This window comes from Moschus berezovskii, chromosome 21, assembly GCF_049115385.1.
Source record: "Moschus berezovskii isolate FMDL1 chromosome 21, NW_MosBer_1.0, whole genome shotgun sequence".
Taxonomy (NCBI): Eukaryota; Metazoa; Chordata; class Mammalia; order Artiodactyla; family Moschidae; genus Moschus; species Moschus berezovskii.
In genome coordinates, this window is record NC_142480.1 from 74,278,296 (window position 1) to 74,284,977 (window position 6,682).

Consider the following 6,682-nt stretch of genomic DNA (forward strand, 5'->3'; position numbering starts at 1 on the left):
TTTGTCAAATCTGTTATTCAGAAGATTTGTCAGACTTTCTTTACTGTAGGTCATGACTTTTAGATATTGTCTTCTTAAAGGCTAGACTCAGAAGTGACTTACAATATTTCTGACCATTTTTGTTCATTAGAGCAGGTAAAGTATGGCAAAAATTCAAAAGAAAGATAAAGAGGTACTGTATATCTAAGGAAAATATGTGAAAAGTGTACAATTTGCTTTATTCTTCCCAAACTATCAATGAGCTCATTGTAGAACTTTGTTAACTTCTAAGTTCAGTTCAGTTCAGTCGCTCAGTCATATCCGACTCTTTGCAACACCATGAATCACAGCATGCCAGGCCTCCCTGTCCATCACCAGCTCCCGGAGTTCACACAAACTCATGTCCATCGAGTCGGTGATGCCATTCAGGCATCTCATTTTCTGTCCTCCCCTTCTCCTCCCACCCCCAATCCCTCCCAGCATCAGACACTTTTCCAGTGAGTCAACTAGTCGCATGAGGTGGCCAAAGTATTGGAATTTCAGCTTTAGCATCAGTCCTTCCAATGAACCCCCAGGATTGATCTCCTTTAGAATGGACTGGTTGGATTTCCTTGCAGTCCAAGGGACTCTCAAAAGTCTTCTCCAGCACCACAGTTCAAAAGCATCAATTCTTTGGCGATCAGCTTTCTTCACAGTCGAACTCTAACATACATACATAACCACTGGAAAAACTATAGCCTTGACTAGACAGACCTTTGTTGGCAAAGTAATGTCTCTGCTTTTTAATATGCTATCTAGGTTGGTCATAATTTTCTTTCCAAGGAGTAAGCGTCTTTTAATTTACTGCCTGCAGTCATCATCCGCAGTGATTTTGGAGCCCAAAAAAATAAAGTCTGTCACTGTTTCTATTGTTTCCCCATCTATTTCCCATGAAGTAATGGCACCAGATGCCATGATCTTTGTTTTCTGAATGCAGAACTTCAAGCCAACCTTTTCACTCTCCTCTTTCACTTTCATCAAGAGTCTCTTTAGTTCCTCTTCACTTTCTGCCGTAAGGGTGGTGTCATCTGCATATCTGAAGTGATTGATATTTTTCCCAGCAATTTTGATTCCAGCTTGTGTTTCTTCCAGCCCAGCGTTCCTCATGATGTACTCTGCATATAAGCTAAATAAGCAGGGTGACAATATACAGCCTTAACATACTCCTTTTCCTATTTGGAACCAGTCTGCTCTTCCATGTCCAGTTCTAACGGTTGCTTCCTGCTGATCTGCATACTGGTTTCTCAAGAGGCAGGTCAGGTGGTCTGGTATTCCCATCTCTTTCAGAATTTTCCACAGTTTATTGTGATCCACACAGTCAAAGGCTTTGACATAGTCAATGATGCAGAAACAGATGTTTTTCTGGAAGTCTCTTGCTTTCTCCATGATCCAGCAGATGTTGGCAATTTGATCTCTGGTTCCTCTGCCTTTTCTAAAACCTGCTTGAACATCTGGAAGTTCACGGTTCACATATTGCTGAAGCCTTGCTTGGAGAATTGTGAGCATGACTGTACTAGCATGTGAAATGAGTGCAACTGTGCAGTAGTTTGAGCATTCTTTGGCATTGCGTTTCTTTGGGATTGGAATGAAGACTGACCTTTTCCAGTCCTGTGGAATTTCTAAGTACTGATTTGCTTATTAATAGTTTTTTATGTTATTGTTATTAAATCTGTAAGCAAGTGTGCAGTCACTTCTTAGTTTTGTTGTTCATATATGCAAACAAAGTGCCTTTATGAAGCACTTCTTAAGCAGCACACATATAGAAGGAGAGTGACTGACCCTTTGGTCATTCAGGTCATTGTGAAAGGAAAACCAGTTCTGGGATGCTGGGAAATAGTCCAGTCACATCAGAGATACCAAGTTGTGAGACCAAATTTTAGATTCTTTACCATCTGAGCTCCCAGGAAACACAGTAGTTTAGGAATAAAATGGAACTCTGATGATTTAGAAAAGTAATCATACCTGTGCAATTTTCTAAATAGGTCTTCTTTGGACATATGAGCCATATCTATATTAAAATTCCCCTAACAGTTATGTTTTATTTATTTTATATCACTGATAACAAGAAATACTTAATAATAATTGTTTAGAAAGCCCTACTTTTCATCTTCTTGTACCAGGGAGCTTAGGAAATGCAAAATAAGCATTGATCATATTTCTGAGGCCTTAATTGTAGTAGAGACATTCTCAAATGAACAAAATAAACATAATTCAAAAAAAAGTGCACAATTTAGAGAATGTGAGAGAGTCACAAAAATCAATGAAATATCCCTGGATGATATGTGGTTCGAGGATGGGAATAAGATGATATTTGGTGATGAGGGCTGCCTTAAAAGATAGCACTGGCAGGAATGTTTATAGCTAAATAGAAATAACCCAACGATCATCTAAATGAACAATGGACCAATAAAATGTGTTATAGCCTGAAAATGAATTACTATTGTGTCACTTAATGAAACAAACTTATATGTTCAAGAATATAGATGAACATTGAAAACAGTATACTCAAGAAGCCTGACAGAATAAAAACACATACTACATGATTCTGTTTATATGCAAGGCCAAGAATAGGAAACCATGCCATATCAGAAAGGAGTGGTTTCCAGGGCTCAGGGAGGGAAGAAAGTGGAATGACAGCTAATAAGCTTGTTGTTTCTTATTGGAGTGATGAAAATATTCTGAAGTAGGTGATAACTGAACAGTCTTGAAAATACACTAAAAGCTAAAGAACAGTATACATTAAAGAAGTGAACTTTATTTTATATGCCTTATAATTTAATAAAAAAGGTAATGCAAAGTATAATAATACTCCAAAATGAGACAGTAAAGGATAGTGTTTCAGAAGCAAAACGACCAATCAAAAGGAGCTGGAAATGATGGAGGGAGAACTTTTTTATTTTTGATTAGGTTTCCTCTTTGACTAGAGAAGGAGATAGTTTCAGGCTGACTGTGAAGCACACCACAAAGAAAATTTGCAGTTTTCATTCTACCATGAATCATTTTGCCGAAAATAGTGAAGCAAAAAAACTTAGCCTTTGCTAATTTGTTCCTGAACTCATGTGGGGATATACAGAAGCAGAAATGTAGTTAAGGAAATGTTTGAATAACATCAAAGCCAAAGGACAGTAGCACAGGGATTTAAATCCCAATGAATCTGGTTAAATGAAAAGCCATCTGCCTATTGTTCAGCAAACCAAAATCTGCTTATTTCAGGTAAGTTCCTAGATCCTATCTTAAGAAATGTAAGAGAAAAGACTTAACTTTTTGATTAAAACAGGGAAAAAAAACTGTGTAATTGAAGCATTTTATGCTTGGTTACTCACTAAAATCTTCACCTAATGGCTAGAAATAGAAATTTACCCAAGTGAATGTTTTCAAGCATCGAAAATACTTAATCCTAAGTGTTAGAGACTAGCCTCTCTATCATTGGAGTCTCTTCCATATGGTTTTCAAGAGGTGAAAAAAGTTATGTTACTACAGATCTACTCCCTGAGGTTAAAAAAAAAAAGTAAGACTCAGGAAAGAGCTGGTAGAAAACGACAAACCTTGTGGATGGCATCTAGATTTACATCAAGCTTTCAAAAGTGTTTTTCTCAAATTCATTTTATTCTTGAAGAATAGAGGGCTATGCCTCTTTAATTTGTGTGCATGACTGCATTTTTTCTGAATATAAAAACACAATTGCAGAAGAAAAAAATATGTTCTGCCTTATGATTTTTTACAGATGTATAGAAGTGCATGGCAGTCCACTTCAGTACTCTGGCCTGGACGGAGGAGCCTGGAGGGCTGCAGTCCATGGGGTCGCTGAGGGTTGGACACGACTGAGCGACTTCACTTTCACTTTTCACTTTCATGCATTGGAGAAGGAAATGGCAACCCACTCCAGTGTTCTTGCCTGGAGAATCCCAGGGACGGGGGAGCCTAGTGGGCTGCCATCTATGGGGTTGCACAGAGTCAGACATGACTGAAGTGACTTAGCAGCAGCAGCAGAAGCGTTACACATGAATGTGCCATTTATTTTTTTGATCAATTTCTCAAGAGTTTATACAAGATCTAAAAAGAATGGAAGGAGAGAATTGCTCCTCTGGGACTGAATTCATTTTCTTGGGAATTACTAATTACATCGTGAAAAAAGTGACCCTATTTACCATGGTTCTCCTTGTTTATCTCATCAATCTTATGGCAAACCTTGGAATGATAACCCTGTTTAGGATGGACCCCCAGCTGCACACACCCATGTACCTTTTCCTCAGCCGCCTCTCCTTTCGTGACCTCTGCTATTCCACAGCCATCGGCCCTAAGATGCTGGTGGGCCATTTGCCAAGAACAAGTCAGTCTCTTTCTGTGGCTGTGCTCTGCAAGTCTTAGTGCTGTATACATTCATAGACTGTGAGTGTCTCCTGCTGGCCTTGATGGACTATGATCGGTACAAGGCTGTCAGCAGCCCCTTGCTCTATGCGGTCAGCATGTCCAGCAGGGTGTTCCCCCTGCTTGTGGCCAGGGTTTACCTGGTGGGAATGGAAGATGCTCTGATACACACAACATTGGCATTCCACTTATGCTTCTGTGGGTCAAATGAGATTAACCACTTTTTTTGTGATATTCCTCCTCTCCTATTGCTATCTTGCTCAGACACACAGGTCAATGAGTGATATTCACGAATTTTGGCTTCATTGAACTGAATACTATTTCAGGAGTCCTTGTCTCTTATTGTTATATTATCCGATCAGTCTTGAAGATACACTCAGCTGAGGGGAGGTTCAAAGCTTTCTCTACCTGCACCTGCCACCTAACTGCTGTGTCAGTTTTCTAGGGAACTATGCTCTTCATGTATTTCAGACCAAGTTCTTCCTGTTCTCCAGATCAAGACAAAATAACCTCGCTGTTTTACACCCTTGTGATTCCCATGTTGCTGCTGCTGCTGCTGCTGCTAAGTCGCTTCAGTCGTGTCTGACTCTGTGCGACCCCATAGACAGCAGCCCACCAGGCGCTCCCCCGTCCCTGGGATTCTCCAGGCAAGAACACTGAAGTGGATTGCCATTTCCTTCTCCAATGCAGGAAGGTGAAAAGTCAAAATGAAGTCACTCAGTCGTGTCTTGACTCTTTAGCGACCCCATGGACTGCAGGCTACCGGGCTCCCCCATCCATGGGAGTTTCCAGGCAAGAGTACTGGAGTGGGGTGCCATTGCCTTCTCCAAAATATTTATGTTAGGTGTATGTGAATAAACATGCATCCACACAGATAAAGTGACAGATGGTTTATTAAAATTATATGGTAGAATACATGACAAACATAATTTTTCAATTTCTTAAAGTAGTATTACACTTAATCTCAATCTTAAATCTATTACTGTTCCTCTCACATGTCATGTTTAATTATCTTTCCAGAATTTGTACATGGCATTTAGTTTAAAAGAAAAACATTTCTGATTTTTCCATTATGCTAATTTTTGTTTAGTTTTTATTCAAACATTGTTTCAATTATGCTGAGACTTATTGTGCATTTACTCAGTGATCTTTGAGCATGTAGATTCTTTATATACTATAGTGCATTCTGCAGTTTAAATACTACTAAAAATAAGCTAAAACAAATAACATATTAACTAAGTGGTCAAGTATCTCATTATAACCTCAAATTCATCATGAAATAATACATACAGAGCTATAATTCCAAAGCAAAAATATCTAAATATAGTCCAAAATAAAATAATCTTTGAATAGAGATATTCAGTCAAATCTAAATAAGACTCAATTTGAGAAGTGAAAGGATAGTACATAGAGGATTTGGCAGTTATTCAGGTTGTGAAATATACAAGCCCATGTTTATTAGAAAAAGTCATATTTGCTATAACATAGAAGAACCGTGAAGGCAACATACTAAGTGAAATAATCCATAGAGAGGAAGATAAGTACTGCATGATCTTACATATAGATAAGAGTCTAAAAGGTAAAACAGAGCATCTCCCTGGCAGTCCAGTGAATAGGACTTGGTGCTTTCAATGCCCAGGCCTGGGTTTGATCCCTGGTCAGCGAACTAAGATCCTTGTAAGCATTGTGGTGCAGCCAAAGTAAATAAATAAATTTCACAGAAGTGGAGAGTAGATTGGTTGTTGCTAAGGACTGAAAGATAGGAGAAAAGGGTGATGTTGGTCACAGTGCACAAATTTTCTATTATTTATTGAACAAGTTTAGGGGATTTAATCTACATGATGACTCCAGTTAATAATACTGGATTATAAACCTGAAATTTGCTAAAAGAGTAGATTTTAACTGTCCTCACCATATACACACTCAAAATGGTAACTATGTGAGGTTATGCATGTATTAATTAACCTTATTGTGATAATCATTTCACAAAGTATACATATACCACTTCATCACACTGTATACCTTGTAACTATATGTGGTATCTATCAATTATATTTGAGGTAGCTACATTTAAAAATGAGAAGGAAAGAAGTCTAAAGATTAGATTATAAAGCCCTATGGAAGGTATAGAAAGAGACTTGTTAAGATGCAATATTGTGTTTTTGTTATCAACTATCAATTCTTCTGCACTTCGTCCAAGTTGACTTTCCTTCCTTCTCTCTCACTTTCAGCCGTAAGTGCCCCTTTTTTGTCTCTTTGTGGTTCACAAACACCCACTTACCTAAAGCATTGTTTT

The 6,682-nt window shown here is 38.3% G+C and overlaps 1 pseudogene; it reads left to right on the top strand.

The window, feature by feature from the left end:
- Positions 1–4,080: 4,080 nt before the first annotated feature.
- LOC148774595 (olfactory receptor 5W2-like) lies at positions 4,081–4,972 on the top strand (annotated as a pseudogene).
- Positions 4,973–6,682: the final 1,710 nt, after the last annotated feature.